Here is a 19,274-nt window from a genome sequence, read left to right as displayed (position 1 = left end):
ACTGGAGAGATAATTCATCACTTAAGTTTGTCTATTGTTCTTGCAGAGGCTCATAGTTTGATTCCCAGCATCCACATCTGACAGCTCACAATTGTCTATAGCTCTCCAGCAGATATGATTCTATCCATGTCTAGATGTTGCTTGCAAGATCTCAGGGGACTCAAATAGTGTTCTGGCTACTTTTATGTCAACTTGACGCAAGCTAGAGTCATATCTGAGAGGAGGGAATCTCAGTTGAGAAAATGCCTCCAGGGCTGGTGAGATGGCTCCTCCCGAAGATCCTGAGTTCAAATCCCAGCAACCACATGGTAGCTTATAACCATCCATAATGAGATCTGACACCCTCTTCTGGTGTGTCTGAAGACAGCTACAGTGTACTTACATATAAATAAATAAATCTTTGGGCCGGAATGCATGGGGCCAGAGCAAGCAGAGGTCCTGAGTTCAATCCCCAGCAACCACATGAAGGCTCACAACCATCTGTGTGAGCTACACACAGTGTACACACAGCTACAGTGTACTCATATACATTAAATAAATAAATAAATAAATCCTAAAAAGGAAAAAAGAAAATGCCTTCATAAGATTGGTCTTAGGATCAGTCTGTAGGACATTTTCTTAATTAACAATTGGTATGGGAGGGCCCAGTATACTGGGGTGGCCCCAACCCTGGGCAGTTGGTCATGGGCATCAGAAGAAGACTGTGCAAGTCATGAGGATCAAGCCAGTGAGCAGTGCCTCTCCATGGCCTCTGCACCAGCTTCTGCCTCCAGGTTCCGCCCTATTTGAATTCTTTTCCTGACTGCTTTTGATATGTACTGTTCTGTGGAGTAAGATAAATCCTTTCCTACTTGCTTTTGTGCATGGTGTTTCGCCCATCAATAGAAGCCCTAATGAAGACAGTTGGATCACCAAAAGTCCCACCACGGAATGCGACAACTTATCATGCCTGCTAACCCTCAGCCAACCTCTGCCTCTCATTTAGCTTGGCACCGTTCCCCCTTAGCCCACGCCCACAAGCAGCTAGAACTGAAACAGGAGAAAATGGTGACTGTAGGCCCAGGTGATGTCTGTGACATCTTTCCCTCCTTCTGAGACGTAACATCAACAGTTCTATTACCACCACTATGGGCAAAGCTATCCAATGCCTATTGCTGTACCATTTGCTTATTTTGTTGCCATGGCTATAGAGTCAAGGTAGTCTGTGGGTCACCACAACCATCTCAGCCCTAAAATGGTCCGGAGTTACATGGTCCTGTGAGGCCTAGAAAACCTAGTGAGTTCAGAGCTCTATAAACACCAGCGTATGCAGTTGGAAGCCTCTGGCTTTAATGTGTCAGGTGCTAGAGTCGCAAGGCTGGGGCTGAGCGGCTGTCCTCACCCTCCCTCACCTTCAGGGTGAGGACCAGGGTGTGTATTACATCTGCCACATCTGGTTGCATCAACATCAACACAGGGCGGAGGTCAGCTCCTAACCTCTGGAGTTCTTTTTCAGAGACTCTCCTTGGGCAAGAACTAGATCTGTGGTGTTGTGGTCAAATAGCCTAAAAGAATTTCAGGATGAGCAGAACTGGAACTTACTCAAAACAAAAGGTGCTCAGAGAAAGGACGTAAATGTCTCCAAGTGACTTCACAGAAGATTTTGGAAGCTTCTGGAATTTTGTTGTTCGACAGGTTCAGCCTCCTTCATCTGTTTCTCTTTTCCAAATCTGAGATTAGAGAGTGGCTTCAGGAGTGACTTCAGAATTACGATCTGATAAGATAAACCCAGGAGCCATAAGGGTTACGTAAGGGTTTGGGGTTATGTAAGGGTTGGTGTCCTTTTACTGTAAATCCCATTTCTAGGGAGATGACTGGAAAATTGCAGGCTGGCAGCTGGGAAGTGAGGAAGGCCTTAAGCTCACACTGCTGCCTGTACCTGAATGTTCCCGTCTCAGCCAGCAAGAGGCTTCTGCCGGGCTCCAGAGTTAGTGCTGGTTCCATTCCCCACCCTAGTTCCCTTCAGTTACTCTGCGTTCTTCTGGCCACTCCATTCTGATTCTGTATCCTTTTCCAGGCCCCTAGTCACCACATTCTCAGATAAAGAGACGTCCCTGCTGTCCAGCCCGCCCATGAATATGCCTTTGAAAATCAAACTCTACCTGGAGTCCCTTCCCCACTGCTGCTTTGAGTTCTTTCAATGGATCTTAAGGAAGCACTCATCACGTTCCTTCATTTGCTCAGACCTACTGTGTGCTAGACCTACTGTGTGCTAGGCATTGTTTCCAGCAGGGGTGAAATCATTTCCTGTAGAGGGCCAGCTGGACGGTAAATGTTAGGCTTTGCGGACCACAAGGTAAAATTCTTTTTTTTTTTTTTTTTAAAGATTTATTTATTTATGTTATTTATGAGTACACTGTAGCTATCTTCAAACACACCAGTAGAGGGCATCAAATTACAGATGGTTGTGAGCCACCATGTGGTTGCTGGGAATTGAACTCAGGACTTTCAGCCCCCATAAATTCTTCTAATAAATTTTCTCACCGTAGTGCCTTTCCCTTTTAAAATGCAAAATCCACCTGCCCCTGCCAAGTGATGAGATTAAAAGTGTGAGCTACCGACCAGAGCAGGGTATAGCTATCACCTGGGAGGCTCTTCTAGTGCAAGACAGATACAGAGGGGGAACCTCTCAGCCAGCCATTGAACTGAGCACAGGGTTCCCAATGGGGAGCTAGAGAAAGGACCCAAGGAGCTGAAGGGGTTTGCAGAGCCATAGGAGGAACAACAATATGAACCACCCAGTGCTCCCAGAGCTCCCAGGGACTAAACCATCAACCAAAGAGTACACATGGAGTTACCCATGGCTCCATACTCATAGGCAGCAGTGGATGGTCTTGTTAGACACCAAAGGGAAGAGAGGCCCTTGGTCCTGGAAAGACTTGATGCTGTAGTGTAGAGGAATACCAGGACAGGGAAGCAGGAGAGGGTTGATTGGGGAAGGGAGATGGCTTATGGGATTTTCAGGGGAGGGGGGAACTAGGAAAGGGGACAACATTTGAAATGTTAATAAAGAATATACCTAATAAAAATATATAATAATAATAATAATAAATAAGTGTTAGCCAGGCGGTGGTGGCGCACACCTGTAATCCCAGCACTCTGGGAGGCAGAGGCAGGCGGATTTCTGAGTTCGAGGCCAGCCTGGTCTACAGAGTGAGTTCCAGGACAACCAGGGCTATACAGAAAAACTCTGTCTTCAAAAAACCAAATCCAAAAAAACCAAAAGTGTGAGCTACCACTTCCCAGCCACATTTTTTGATTAATGATTGATATTAGCCCAGCCATTGTGGGTGAGCATTTCCATCCCTGGGCAGGTGGTCTTCAGTTGTATAAGAGATCAGGCTGAGTGAGTCTTTATTCCTCGGTGGCCTCCGCTTCAGTTCCTACCGCCAGCTTCCTGCCTTGAGGTCCTATCCTGAGACAAGAAAGACACCCTACATTATTCTGGGAGAGAAGGAGGCCAGTGTGGCCTCACCCAATGAGTGCTTCTGATTCTGCCCTCCCATCCCTCAGAATACTGTTGGGGGGTTGTCCAGTTCCCAAGGCATCTATTTTAATATTCCCACAATTTTGGAATCTCTAGGCCTATGAAAGTTTGAGGAGCAGAGACCAAAAAAAAGTTACAACTTAAAAAAAAAAATACATGGGGGTTTTCACTCTGTAGACAAAGCTGGCCTTGAATTTGTGGAGACTGTCTTGCCTCTGTCTCCTGGGTGCTGGGATTACAGGCACACATTGCCACATCCTATTACAATTTACTATTCTCATCTTCTAAAGATAGTACATTTAAATTCCCCAAGAGAAATGACATCAGAATCAGGGTTCTTTTAACTATATAGGCTCAACTCTCATGTTGTATAAATTACATATATATGTGTAATAATTATATAGTGCTGGTGTGACTTATAGAGAGTATGTAATTATGTATAATACACAAGGATATATATATATATACACATACATATATATTTAATACACATGTAATTCTTTTTAACAGTTTTACCACGGGTGGATAAAAGCTTTCTCACAGACCACAGCAGCCGGTGCTTGCCAGGAGCAGTGCTGCCTGGCTCGGCCTGGGGACGCCAGGCCCACTTTGCCTCCTCCCCACACCCCTCCCTCAGCCATTCTGCCCCACCTGCCCTGGCCAGAGCCTTCCCTTCTTCCCATGCCCTTCCCTACTGGGTCTTCATTCACCCACCTCCTCCTGGTGTCAATAAACCGCGCTCCTGTGTTCCCAGAGCTGCTGCTGGCTTTCTTCATACACACTTGGGAAGACACGCTTGGCTGCAGGAGCCTCATGCTACAGCAGCCTGGCCTGAGAACAGACTCACTCCTCGAACCTCTGACAGCTGAGAAGCCTGAGACCACGGGCACCGCCTTCTCCTGGAGTCCTCACAGGGCGGAATAGCAGAGCGGGCCAGCTGAAGCAGAAGTAGATAAAGATGGATGGGGCTCGGGTTGTACAGGGGGTAGCGAGGGCCTAAAGGTCTTTCCACTTCCTCCACCTGTGGGGAAACTTTAACAAGTCTGAGACTGAAGGGCTCTGGATGATAACCACACCTCTCTGATTGAGATGCTTGATAGCTATTATGCTCAAGGATAGTAGGAACTTGCCTCAAAATAATTAAAATAAATATAACCAAAAATAAGTTTTAAGGAAAAAGCTGAGGATGTAGCCCAGCCATGGAGCTCCTACAGTGCAGTCCAGGTCGGCCATGGATTCCGTGGGACACTGTCCCCCAGAGCGCTGCCCTCAGCCTCTTCTGCCTCCTGCTGGGATTAAAGACATGCACCTGCCTGGCGTACAGATGTTTTTGACACAGGGTTTGATGTAGCCTAAGCTGGTCTCAAACTCACTATGTAGCCTAGCCGAGTACCAGAACTCCTGACACTCCTGACTTTACCTCCTGAGTTGGGTTGAACCCAGGGCTTCATGAATGCCGAGAACAGCACCAACTGGGCTCCATCTCTGAGCCCCCAGCACCTGCCCTCTCTCTCTCCCTCTCCCTCCTCCCTCTCTCCCTCTCCCTCCTCCCTCTCCTTCTCCCTCCTCCCTCTCCCTTATCCTCTCCCTCTCTCTCTCCCTCCTTCCTCTCTCTCCTGTTTGCCTTTGAGACAGGGCCTTTCTATGTACTTCTGATTGTCTTGGAACTCACAGAGCCCCACCTGACTCTGCCTCCTGTGTGCTGGGATTAAGAAAAGGTGTGTGCCACCATGTCAGGCCCTCTTTTTTAAAAAGGGAATATGTTGTACTGCAGGTGATTTCTTTAACCTAAAACTTAATCATTTACTTAATCATTTTCTTTAAGTACCCTATAGGGCAACATTCTGTTTTCACACACACACACAGACACACACACCACACACGAGAGAGCGAGAGAGAGAGAGAGAGAGAGAGAGAGAAGCAGGCGCACACACACACACACACACACACACATGAGAGAGAGGGGGGGTGTGAGGCACATCTGTGTCTCTCTCTGGGGACAAGTTACTATCTGACACGCTGGCAGCTGGCTCCTCAGCCCACCTTGAGACCTTTTCAGTCCTCTACAGAGCCAGTCCATCTCTGCAGCTGTGGGTGTTTGCGGGCCAGGCTTGCCCCAGCCTGCCTGCCAGGTGAGCAGGATTTTTAAATTGTATTTTAAGGAAATGTTACTGGTGCCGGCCCTGCTTGCTCCAGCTATATTTATTTCATATATGTGTGTACACTGTCACTGTCTTCAGACACAGCAGAAGATGGCATCGGGTCCCATTACAGATGGTTGTAAGCCACCATGTGGTTGCTGGGATTTGAACTGAGGACCTCTGGAAGAGCAGTCTGTGCTCTTACCCGCTGAGTCACCTCTCCAGCCCTACCGGTACCTCCTATAATATGTTTTCTCTCTCTCCTTCCTTCCTTCCTTTCTCCCCTCCTTTTTTCCTTTCCTTCCCCTCCCTCCCTCCCTCCCTCCCTTCCTTCCTTCCTTCCTTCCTTCCTTCCTTCCTTCCTTCCTTCCTTCCTTCCTTCCTTCCTTCCTTCCTTTTCCCCTTACACTTTAAAACACGGTCTCACAGGTTAGCACATATGCTGGTCCGTTTCACATGAATAATCCAGATTTACATCTCAAAACAAAAAGTGCTGGGTGCGGTTTGGTCGGTAGGGCTCCTGCCTAGCACACGAGAAGAGGGTATCGTGGACACACCCTTGATCTCGGAGGCAGGGAGGCCTAGAAGGTCAAGGTCATCCTCAACCAGCCCGATCTAAGAGAGACCTTGTCTCCACCCCCAACCCACCACACCAAACAACAAAGTAGACTACAAAACAAACAAACAAACCAGAATCTCTTTTTCAATGATAAACCAGTGTTAGGCTATTTAAAAAACATAAATGAGGGCTGGAGAGATGGCAATTAAGAGCACAGACTGCTCTTCCGAAAGTCCTGAGTTCAAATCCCAGCAACCACATGGGGGCTAACAACCATCCATCCGCAATGAGATCTGACGCCCTCTTCTGGAGTGTCTGAAGACAGCTACAGTGTATTTACGTATAATAAATAAAGCTTTAAAAAAACAAACAACAGAAACAAACCACACAACATCCAGAGATGTAGATGCAAAAAGGGAAATTCTTTTCTGCCCTTTCCCTACAACCCCTACTAATATGTAATATGAACTTTGAATCTCCCCAGTTATTTTCCGTGGATGTTATGTGGAGCCCACAGGCTGTGGGGACACAGCCTATGTGTTTGTCCCAGCTCTGCTGTTCTTGAAAAGCGTGAGCCTGGGTCTGTCGTGATCCTCATCTTTATGCTAAGTCCTCTGTGAAACGGGTGCTATCAAACAAGGGGTTGATATGAGGAGCCCAAAACACACAGGGCACCCAGGGCACACAGGAAGGAGAGGGTGTGTTACAGGTAGTTGTACAGCTCCAATTACGGGGTAGGTCCTGAGACATTGCTGAACTGTGGACGAGTTGCACGTTTGTTTCTCTTACTAGAAACAACCAACGGGAAGCCTGTGACAGGGGAGGCACCAACCTCTGTTCCTGAGTTCTGTCTCCCCTTGCCTGAGGCCCTCTCTGCACCTAGGGATGCCTTGGCGTCCAGCCACAGGAGGGCGACAGAGATCCTGAGCTGCTTTCTTCAGAAGGATGTAACCTCTGGGTTGTGTCTCACTCTTGCCAGTACCAAAGATGTTGGCTGGGTCCTTGGGTGTAAGACTGGGCCATGCTGTTCCTGATAGTCACAGAATGCAAACCAGCGCAGGTGGCCGCTGCCCACTGCTGGAGGCAAGTGTACCCAGAGTGAAAGAGAGACTGACTCTCCAACTTCACGCGTTCCTTGCTCTTCTTATCGCGGTGACTCTTATTTGACAGAAGCTAATTAAGAGATGGATGGTCTCCTCTACTTCACGGTGTCAGTCCAACACGGTTTGGAAAGCAAGGTGGAGCTCGTGAAAGAAGGAGCGTGAGGAGGAGGATCCTCACATCCTGGAGGATCGGAAGCACAGACCGGACAGAAGCTAAATGGTACTGGAACCCACAAACGCTGAGCTGTCCTCTGGGTAGGTAGACTCTTCCTACTTTCATTTTTGTTACTGTGAAAAAAAATATCCTGACAAAAAGAAATGAAGAAGAAAGGGTTTATTTTAGCTCACAGTTCCAGGTTACAGCCTGTCAGTGAGAGGAAGTCAAAGCAGGAACTTAACAACAGTGAGATCTTGGGCAAGAGCAGAGAACGCATGCGCACATGGGTAGCAGTCGCCAGCTTTCTCTGCCCTACACAACTCAGGGCCTAAGACCAGGGACTGATGCTGCCCGCTTTCAAGGCGGGTCTTTCCACATCAATCAATGCACGTGGGGAACTGAACTCAGATTCCCAGGTTTGCCCAGTGGGCACATTCTCCCTAAGCTGTCTTGCTGGCCCTTTGCTAATACATCTATAGATTTTTTTCATTGTTTGTGGTTGTTTGAGTTATTTATTTTTATGTGTGGGAATGCTTTGCCTGTGTGTACAGATATGCACCTTATATGTGCAGGGCTCACGGAGGCTATCAGATTTCCTGGAACTGGAATTACAAAAGGTTGTGAGCTACTGTGTGGGTCCTGGAAACCAAACCTGGGTCCTTTGCAAGAGCGTCAAGTGCCCCTCCCCACTGAGCAGCTCTCCAGCCTATGCTTGGTTTTTTTGGTTTTTTTTTTTGTTTTGTTTTGTTTTTTTTTGGTTGTTGTTGTTGTTGTTTGGGTTTGTTTTTTTTTTTTTGGCTTGCTTTTTGTTGTTGTCTTGTTTTGAGACAGGGTCTCACCATGTAGACTGTCCTCCAACCTACCACGATCCTCCTGTGTCTACCTCCCAAGTGTTAGGATTACAGATATGCATATATTTCATCATGCCTGCCTTAAGAGCTTCTTCATAGTAGCGGGTTGCTAAGAGAAGGGCTTGTACATTTCATGTTAATACACACAATGAATAACACCTTGAAAATATAGTGTCAGTGTGTATTTCCTAATATGTCCAGCAATTCTGCCAGTTTCCTTTCTCTGCAGCACGCCCCACCCCTAGACAGACAATGGATGTGCTCAAAGGATAGACCACCTGCACCGGCAGCCAGTGGCAGCCTGGATTTATTGCTGTGTCAGGTAGATGTATAGAAAACAAGAGCACAAAGACAGAACCCAGTGCTTGTTGAAACCCAGAGATTATTATTTTTAGTGTCTAAATGTGGACACATAACCATGGGGCAATTCTGTGATTTTTTTCCAATAACATAGCTTCTAGGACATTCTTCTCCCCCCTTCCCTCCCCCTTTTTACTGCTCTTCCCCTTCATTCTTTTTTCTGTCATCCTCTTCTTCTTCTCCCTATTCCTTTAGCTCCCCTCCCCCCACTGCCCCTCCTGCCACCCCCACCCCACCCGCCCGGGGGCATTGAATGCAGGGTTTCTGCAGACTCAGCGCACACAGCTCCCCTGAGTCCAGGAGCCGAGCCCTGCCCCCGCCCCGCTCCTGCTTCCTTTTGGAAGCACCCCTCAATCAGCTTCATTGCTGTGCGGTAAAACCCACCAAGGTTAGGAAATGTGACTCCCCAGCCTTAACACACACGTACAGTGGTGTGACTACTGCTGTCATTGTGATATGGAGCATTCCAATCACTCTTGTTCCCTGACAGTCAGCCTCTCTCCTATCTGAGCACCAGCAACCAGGCATCTGCTTTTTGTCAATACAGTTTTACTCCTAGAGTTTCAAGGACTTTGGTCTTTTGGAGTCTGACTTTGACTGAGCACATTGTTGTTGAGATTCTTCCCTGCTGTATATCAACATATGCTCATAGTTCATTCTACTGCCTGATTGCTGCATGATATTTAATATTTTGGATGTACAAATATTTGTTTATCCATTCACAAGTTGATGGACATTTGGATTGTTTCCAGGTTTTTGCTGTCAGAGATAAAACTGCGATAAATGTCTGTGTACACATTCTGTGTGAACAGATGCATTTTCTATTTCTCTTGAGCAAATATCTAGGAGGAGGGCCACTGGGCTGTGTAAACAGTACAGATTGAACTTTACAAGGAACAGTCCAACTGTTGTCCAAAGTAAGTGCACCATGGTGCTTTTCTATTGGTGATACTTGGAAGCTGCAGACCCTCCACATCCTTGCCAACACATGTGACCATGTCTTTCACTGGGCTATTCCAATGCGTGTGGAATGATGTTCCCATTTAGGTTTTTTTCTTTCTGGTTTTGGTTTACTATATTTTACTTGGTGTGTGTGTTTCTATATGTGTGTAGTACATGCACTTGCAAAGACCAGAGGATGACATTGTATGTCTTCCTCTACTGCTCTCTTCCTTATTCCTATGAGACAAGGTCTTAGTGAACCGGAAGCATATGGCCAACTGGCCATTGACCTGCTGGGATCTGCCTGTGTCTGCTCCCTTCCTAGGGTTATAGGTATATATAGCCATGCCCAGCTTTTGTTACATGAGTCCTGGGGATTCATATTTAGGTTCCTCCATCTAGCCTAGGCTATCCTGGAACTTTCTAAGTACCCCAGGATAGCCTCGAACTGTCAGCAATCCTGTGCCTCTCAGTCTCTAGTACAGGGATTAAAGTAGCTTTGATTTGCATTTTTTTAATGATTAGAGGTGTTAGTGATCCTTTTTTATCCCCCAATCACTATTTATTAACTGACTTATTACTGAGCTATTTATTACAACTGTTTATTACTGAGTTATTAATGCTCATTTACTGCAGATGGGCTTATAGATGAGTTCATTCACTGACTTATGTTGGGATACCCCTGTGTAGTATTGTTGTGTGACAAAACTTATTTCCCTGGATTCAATATACACATTGACTCAGCCCAGAAAGAGGGCTCCTATGACAGACCAAAATACAGATAATACCAAAGTCTGGCTTGGTGAACCAGTGAGTTTTACTGGGATTACATACAGGAATATAGGTGTCATGGGCGGGGGTTCTTTTGCTGTGAAGAGTCGCCATGACCATGACAACTCTTATAAAGGAAGGAATTCAATTTAAACTACAAGGTTTAGTCTGGTATCACGGCAGACATGGTGCTGCTCTGACTGGTAGCTGTGAGTTCTACATCTGGATTGGTAGGCAGCAGGAACAGACCAAGACTCTGGGCTAGCCCACCTCCAGTGATACACTACTTCCTCCAATGAGGCCACATCTCCTAATAGCGTCACTCCCTGGTAAGCAAGCATTCAAATCTATAAGCCTATGGGGGTTATTCAAACCACCACAGTGGGTGAAGGGTTAACTTAAAGGAACAGAATTGACTCAAAGACAGCTGCATCACCAAATCCCACCCCAGCACAAGGGACAGTTCACAAAAGCTGGGAACCTGGAATATACAACACCCAGCTCAACAGATTGGAGAATGTCCTTTCAAAGTGACTCTAGTCTAAACCTTTTCCAAGTACCTTGTCTGGTTTTCTGCTTCTTTTGGGAAGCTGATCTGGATTCAGAGTCTTTGCAGCTTGTCTTGTTCAGGGTCTTATTTATTTGCAGCTTTTATTGCCTACTCTATCAGGGAGGGGCCTAATGAATCTGATCAATTTCAGGGACTTCCTGAAGCTATTTGAGTTATTTACATTTCTGTTTAAGGAGCGGGTCCCTGATGGATAGAATGTTTCAATCTAGAGGAAACTGTTACCTAACAAATGTAGCACTATTCAGCCTGCTAATTAAACCCTCATAGAGTTTAACAAAGGTGCAATTGAAGATCTGGTCCAGAGAAGCTACAATATCTTGTGGATTACACCAATGATATTGTGGATTCTGAAAAAAAAAATACCAATTTTGGTTCTGCAGGTACATGGAAGTTTCCAGCTTTTCTTAGCATCGTAGGCATTGCAATCTCAGTTCATTATATCTGCCTATAGATTCCTTGTAACTGTGCTTTGCTTTTTCAAAGATAAGCTTCCTCCTTGCCTTTTAAAAAGCATCTTTAATGCAAACTTCTTCCCAAGGCACTTCACTTTTAACTCTGCAAAATTCCTTCACTTTTTCTTAAAGATTTCTGGCACAGCAGAAACAGTTCTTTTCTCTGGTACAGTTCCCAGGGCTCCAGGCAGAAAACAAGCTGCTAAGGACCACTCCCTTCCTGCGGCCTTGCACAGCTGCGCGCGCCTGCTGTCCCCGCCTGCTGTCCCCTTTCTCTTTGGCTATTTCATTGTGCAGTGCAGCAAGTGTGCCTTGATTTACAACTATGATAGAGCTTCATCCCCATAAACCAACCGGGAGCTGAGAATTTTGTAAACTGGAAATGCATGCAACACATTAACCCACTAAGCTTAGTGCACCACACACTGTAGAGTGTCCCTGTTTCCTCTCAGTTTTGGGTTAACTCTTATCCAATGTTGCTGGCCCAAGAACAGTCAAAAGTTCAGTGATATAGTTGCTACAGAATGCCTGTCACTTTCACATGATTAGATGGTCAAAATGTCACACCAAGCCATCAGAAAGTCTACTCTTCTGCATTTTGGTTTTTTGTTTGGGGGGTTTGTTTAGATTTTATTTATTGTATGTATATGAGTACACTGTAGCTGTCTTCAGACACACCAGAAGAGGGCATCAGATTCCATTACAGATGGTTGTGAGCCACCATGTGGTTGCTGGAGGAGCAGTCAGAGCTCTTAACAGCTGAGTCATCCCTCCAGCCCACCATCTGCGTTTGTAAGGGAGGGCATGTTGGAGGGGAAGAAGTTAAAATTTCAAATAATTGGTGGACAGAGGGGGTTGCCCAGTGGTAGTACTTGCTTAACATGCATATGATCCTCAGTTCAAAGCTCTCACCGTTTTAAGAAAAGTTTTTAAAAATTTAATTGATCATCTTTGAAGAGATCAGATTGATACATTCTTTTCTTTCTTTCTTTCTTTCTTTTTTTCTTTTTTTTGTTTTGTTTTTTGTTTTTTTTTTTTTGTTTTGTTTTTTTCTTTTTGATTTGGATTTGGTTTTTTTCAAGACAGGGTTTCTGTGTGTAGCCCTGGCCTCGAACTCGGAAATCTGCCTGCCTCTGCCTCCCAAGTGCTGGGATTAAAGGCACATGCCACCACCGCCCTGCTGATATATTCTTTAGTAAAGATGTTGTGTTTAAGTAATACTTTGTGTGGGTTTATGTGTACGGTACATATATGCACAGTGTATGTCTCTGCCTGCCTCTAGGTGGAGGTCAGAGGTCAATTTCAGGTATGGGTTCTCAGGAGCTGTCACCTTTTGAGACAGGCTCTCTCCCTGGAACCTGGGGACTCACTGGTTAGACCAGGCTAGCTGAGCAGTGACCTGCAGGGAGTGGCCCCTCTGCAGGTCTAGCATGGGATTACTAATGCATGCTATCATGCCCGGCTTTTAGCCCACGTTCCGTAGATCCAACTCAGACCTGTGTTGTGTACCTGCAAGACAAGCACTTTACCAACTCAGCTATCTCCCTAGACCCTTCATATTGATTTATTTATTGGCATATGAAGGCAGGGTCTCAATATGTAGTCTTGAACTTACTAAATGACCAAATGACCCATTCTCCTGCCTCAGCTTCTCCAGGGTTAGGATCACAGGCATGAGCCTCCTGAAGGCTCTAAATAGTAGTACTTCATTAAAATTATCTTTTCTGCATTTCTTCTTATGAAAGGTTTTCAGAAGTGACTCTGTATTAAAGACCAGAATATCACATTTGTTTCTCGGCCGTCCAAATAATAAAAAACATAAAATTCCAGCAGATGGCGCCAAGGTCCACTTTTTGTCCACCCCCACTGCAATTCCGAAATCACCTTCTAGACAGAGATTTCTTCACCTACACAGGGTGTGGCCACTGAAGAAAATTCTGATAAAATGATCTAAGAAAAAAAAGCCACAAAAGTTGTAGTCTTAATAAGCATAACCAGGAGCCCCTGTAGAGGGGCCTCCCACCTGCCAGCCGCTTTGACCCCATGGTGAAAACAGTTCCAGGCTTTCAGAGCTGGAATCCTAGGACACACAACACCAGTACCAGGCTACTGTGGCAACCGAAGTCTTTGCCCACCACGCCACCCCACCCCGCCCATCCTCTCTGACCTCCCCGATGCATTAGGTCCACAGTTCTGCTCCAAACTTCTACCACAACCCAGATGCAGAGGCAGAAAAAGATGTGGCTTAAAGTGCTCCCTACATCCAGGGTCAGTCCTTGCTGGCAGGTGAGGAAACCAGAAACTGAGACAATTGGACCTTGGTCATCCTTCCTTCTGTGTCACGGAATATGTTGTCACCTCAGTGTGCAAACTGAAAAATTAGGTGGGTCCTGACTTTCAGGAAAATTAATGTCCAAGGGCGTGGCAGAGAAAACTATATGTAAACATTTTTGCCTCCAGTAACACACTGTCAGTAGCTTCCGATCAGCCTTGGAATATTTAGGGCAGATTCCCCCACCACACCCACACCCCCACCCAGAGCTGAAGAACAAACATTTACCAGCCCACTGTGACATCCCTTCCTCTGTACACAGGACAGTGACTGCTGGGAAGCAATGGAAACAGCGCTGTGTCTGGGTTTAAGATCAAGCTCCTTCAGATCCTTTTCTGAACTTACCTAGCAGAAGCAGATCTCTCAGGTGGACCTTTGAAGGTGACAGTCAGAATCTGGTTCCAGATGGAGGTCTGTTTGTCTGGCCTGCTGTTGTGGAATGTTGTCCTCTGGCCACAACTTGGCCAGTGCATTCTTGAACGCACCACTGGTGTGAGTTACTGCATGATTCTCAAACAAGATTGGTTCATTAACATTCCGTCCTGCCGGGAAACTCCTGGAGATCTGCCGGCCTCTGCCTACCCAACCCACCCACTGACCAGAGTGCTGGAACTAAAGGCTTGTGACTAGACCCACCCGGCACAGAGTGATTGTTATCTTCCCATTCATTTGCTAATGTCAGTGTTTCCCACTGGCTAGATCCTGTGTTAGCTGCTCAGGCCGAAAGAAGAGAGGAGAAAAATGACAGCCCTGGAGAGGCACAGACGTGCTCCAGAGGCCAAGATACATGGCCATGTTCCTGAGTACCCTTCACTGTCTCTCCTGAAACTCAGAAGGTGCAAGTTGCATGCTCCAGCATAGGACATAAATGGGAGTGTCTGCTGCAGCACAAAGGCCCCAAATGCCTAGAGCACATCGAAGACTCTGCTTAGATTCGTTGAACCTTTGTGAGATCAGCAAATGTTTATCCTAACTTCAGATACACTCCCAAGAATTTGCTTTTAGGAGCTGTGCTAAGAATTTGGCCCCTCTTTTTCTGGTATTGTATTATGTTTTCAAAACATATGGGAGAGGACAAACTTATCATGGAAGGAAAATTGACCAAACATTTCACCTCTCCTATTTAGTTTGACAATGATTGTTAAGGCCAGGGTAACTGAAGCTTGTCTAGCCAGCCATTTTATGTTGTTACTACTGTTACAAGGAAATGCTTGTTTGTTTGTTTTTCAAGACAGGGTTTCTCTGTGTAGCCCTGGCTGTCCTGGAACTCACTCTGTAGACCAGGCTGGCCTCGAACTCAGGTATCTGCCTGCCTCTGCCTCCCAAGTACTGAGATTAAAGGCGTGCGCCACTACTGCCTGGTATAAGGAAACTTTCTTATGCCTGAGTTGACTGCATATTCTGTTATGTTCTGTGCTCTTAGAAACCAATCACAATAGAGGTCAGTTGAAACTGCTTTGTATAGTTAGCCACGATAAGCTTGGACCTGAACCAACTACCAGGCAGTACGTCCTGCACCTGCACACGAGCTTTTATGGTTTTTACACTTATAAGCTGCCTCTGGGGTGGATCCTAACATAAGAGAGACACCTGGACCAAAATAAGAAGCCATTTGGAATAAGACTTCCATTTTGAATAGGGATCAAGTAAAGTTTTAAATTACCAAGACCTTCCTGGATAACTGACATCCTCCTTGGGAGAAAGAGCCGTCTACCTGGATAACTGACATCCTGGCTGGCAAGCAAGATGTGAATGTCAGACAAGGCAAGTCCCGTCCCAGAGTTGAATACGCCAACCAATGGGAACAGGATAAATGCACAACCAAGACATGTTCCCAAGGAATTCCCTTATCCCTATATCCTGATTGCTGGAATAACTCGGCACTGATGTTTGTGAATTTCAGGGTTAAAAGCTCTGTAGGAGTCTGTCTCAGGGTTGCAGTCAGCTCCTGAGTCTGCTCTATTGCCCTGATCAATCAGTCTTGGTGTGAATGCTCAATAATCTATCCCTGTCTATATGATTTATGAGGTAACTCCTGTATCCCAATGAGGATAACTATGCTTGCATAAATAAATCGTCTATTAATCACTGAGGAGGAAGAAGAGAAGGAGGAGGAGAGGAAACCACCCCGAAGGTGCCAAGGTTCTTAGGTAGTGAGCCCTTTGTAAAATAGAAGGGCTCCTACAAGGAAAGCTAACACATTAGTTTCATCCTCCTTCATTTCTTCCACTCTAAACATGCCCAGGAGCAGGATGGCTGGCACATTCCTTTGATGCTACCACTGAGGTAGAGGCAAAAGGATTAGGAGTTCAAGGTCACCATTTAGGAATTCAAGGCCAGCCTGGGATTCCTGACATTGTGTTAAGAAAATGAAAAACAAAACAAAACAGAAAAAAATCCTCATTTTTGCATTGTAATAAAGACTACAACTAAGACAAATCCTTGACTGAAGCTCACATCTCATAACACCAAGTCAAGAAAAATATCCCTGTAATATTTAGTTAGCTGCCCAAAAGGTAAGATGGTAGATAGATAGATAGATAGATAGATAGATAGATAGATAGATAGAAGCATTAAGATATTTGTGAGTGGTATCTCTAGATGATAATGTTGATAATTTTAATTTTTCTTTTTTGCTCATGTGTAATTTTTGATGTTTAAACAAAAGTCTCCTGTGAAGTTGATGAATTTTCTATAAAGAAATAAGATCTAGCCTCCTGAAGCCAGCAGTAGTGAACTGCACCCAGGGACCTGACCAAGGCACTGCTGAAGTGAGCGTCATACCCTTCCTTGATGCGCAGAAAAAGCTGGACATCAGCCTAGAATCTCGCTTTCTGTTCCTAAGTGCTGAACAGCCCTACAAGAATACGCCTCGGTACCACGCTCCTGAGAAAGAGTGGGTAGAGTGTGTGCAGGGATCGGTGCGACCCAGACGAAAAGAGAGTGCAAGAGAGAGTTCTTCGAAGAGTGCTTTCTTCAGTTCAAAGCTTTCAGGAGAATGAGTGAAATCAAGCAACAGCAGGAAAAGCTAATGAAAGAAGGAAATACACCCGTCCACCTCACCGCGTGGGCATGGAGGAGCCCAGGCCCTCAGGAGAGGAGCTGGAGGCTTTTCATCCTGTTTTCCATTGGAGAGGATGTTTAATGAAAGCTCCTTCATCAAGTATGAAAAATAAAGAATTACTCAATCTTAACAAAAAAAAGAAAGAAAAGAAAAGAAAAAAGACAAGAAAAGACAAGACAAGAAAAGAAAAAAGATCTGGGTGCGGTAGAATTTGCCTGTATTCCAAATACTTGAGACGTGACAGTAGGAAAGCCAGTAGCTCAAGTCAGGTCAGCTTCAGCTATATGATGAGTTTTTGAGGCCAGACAGAGAGAGAGAGAGAGAGAGAGAGAGAGAGCGCTTTGCTCAGCCATTCACTCCATAGAACCCTAACCTAACTTTGGGAGATCAAAAGACCATCAGGATTTTTTGGTGGGGAAGCTGAGGCCCAGAGAGATGAAGTAACAACTTAATGAGTTGGACTCTTCCTCTGATTTAAACATTGTCTTCTGCTTCCAGAGCATTTGCCACACCTTTGATGAGTGTTGAAGCCCACACATAGTGATTAGGTTCTCATCTTTAATCTTTCTGACTTTTGATGTCTTTTTGGCATGGCAAGTTTTCTCTGCCCCTTCCTTCCCTCCTTCCATCCTTCCTTCCTTCCTTCCTTCCTTCCTTCCTTCCTTCCTTCCTTCCTTCCTTCCTTCCTTTCATTCTTTCTTTCAGTGTCAATTGAGTGCCTGATTTCTTTGGAATTTCTCCTTCAAGAACTCCTGGGGGTGGGGGGGTAGAGAAGCTTTCTACCCCTGGTGGGGCAGGGCCATCTTTAACTATATCCCTCCCACATTTGCCTCCTGATCTCTACTGGAAACTTTCTCCGAAGTTTCCAAGGGTGAATCACAATTCCTCCTGGCCATCATTCCTGCAATCAGGATCTTTTCTTGATTTGAGGGTTTTTTTTTTGAGCTGACAGTTACACTGCCTCAAGGCCTCAGTGTTTACATCAGCTTCTGGATGCATTCCCAACTCCCCTGATGTCCTTTTCTTGCTGAAAAGCTCAGTTTGTGAAGTTTGAATGGACTGAGGACAGAAGCCAAGAGAAATCCCAGCACTGCCTCTTCTCTTTCCTCCCCTCCCTTCCTTTTCTCACCACATTCCCTTTTTGAAGATAATTTTTATTTATTCTTTGACAATTTCCTATGCACATAATGCATTTTGATTATATTAACCCCCATTTTTTCCTTTATCACTCCCCAACCCTCTTTGAATCCATTCTGTTTCCTAATATGCTCCAACTCCTACTTTCATACTTGCTTTTACAACCCTGTATTTAGTCAGGGTGCTTTTCGAGTGCATGTGTGTGGAGTTATTTACTTTATTATACACAGTTATTTAAAGGTGGCTACACCACTGAGGAAAATGACTCTGTCTCCCCCCAGCAGTTAGTAACTACCAAACTCCTCATCTGTGGACAGGATTTTGTAAAAGTAACTTTTATTTGCCTGTTGTAATTGTTGTCTCAGAGGCTTGCTGCTGAATAAGCTCTCCCTTTCTAGTTCTTTCTGAACTCTGACTGGCTGGTTCAACTCAGCTGTTCTGGCCCAAACTCCTCTCCAAGCTGACTGATTCAAACTGGCTTCTCTTGGCTTCTGATTGAATTGCTCTGCTTAGTCTCAAGCTAACTCTGTCAATATGTTCTGATCTTCTGGCTCCTTCTCATTTTCTAGCTTGTTCTGTCTTCACCAATATCTAGATTGTTCTCTCTGCAACCTGTCTTTGTTAAACTGTCTCAGTAAAACTGCCCCACTCCCCACACCACCACCTATGATCCCATGCCACTCTCTTACGTTACCTCTCTTTCCTGTCTGTTCTCCTGAGAGTTGGGTATCTCTGGGCCATTCTGTCAAACCTTTTCTGACTCATCACTTTGTCTGCCCCTCAATTAGATGGCACTTTCAAACATGTCTGCCTTCCGGTGTGTCTACATTCCAGCCAGATCACATAGATCTAGAATGTCTTCAGATGTGCTCTCTTGCCAGATTGGCCATGTTGCTGGATTAAAATTCCTCTATAGGGCTTCATCCTCTTGGAATATTGACAGGCCTTGTGTAGGCAACCACAACTGGTGTGTTATGAGTACAATGGCCACGTCCTATCTGGAAGGCAGTGTATCACTGCACCTCAACCCCATCCTCTAGCTCTCCCTTTTTTCTTTTTCTTTTTCAGTGTTGTCAGACAGATTCAATTATCTGAGGCTCATCTTCAACTCCTCCTCCTGCATCTGCCTCACCAGTGCTGGGATTCCAGGGGTCCTCATTTTTATTTGTTTTGTTTCTTGAGACAATGTTTCATAGATCCCAGGCTGGAATTGAACTTGTTGTAAAGTTGAGGGTGAGGCTGACTTTGAACTCCTGATCTCCTTGTTTTTATATTTTAAATGCAGACTTATGCCACTGCACTATGCTT

General features: G+C 45.4%; 1 pseudogene; it reads left to right on the top strand.

Moving 5' to 3' along the window:
• Positions 1–7,410: 7,410 nt before the first annotated feature.
• LOC127664620 (NADH dehydrogenase [ubiquinone] iron-sulfur protein 5-like) lies at positions 7,411–17,357 on the top strand (annotated as a pseudogene).
• Positions 17,358–19,274: the final 1,917 nt, after the last annotated feature.

The sequence above is a fragment of the Apodemus sylvaticus genome, chromosome 14, assembly GCF_947179515.1.
Source record: "Apodemus sylvaticus chromosome 14, mApoSyl1.1, whole genome shotgun sequence".
Classification (NCBI taxonomy): domain Eukaryota; kingdom Metazoa; phylum Chordata; class Mammalia; order Rodentia; family Muridae; genus Apodemus; species Apodemus sylvaticus.
The sequence above is the reverse complement of the archived record's forward strand: the minus strand, read 5'-3'. Positions and strand labels throughout refer to the sequence as shown.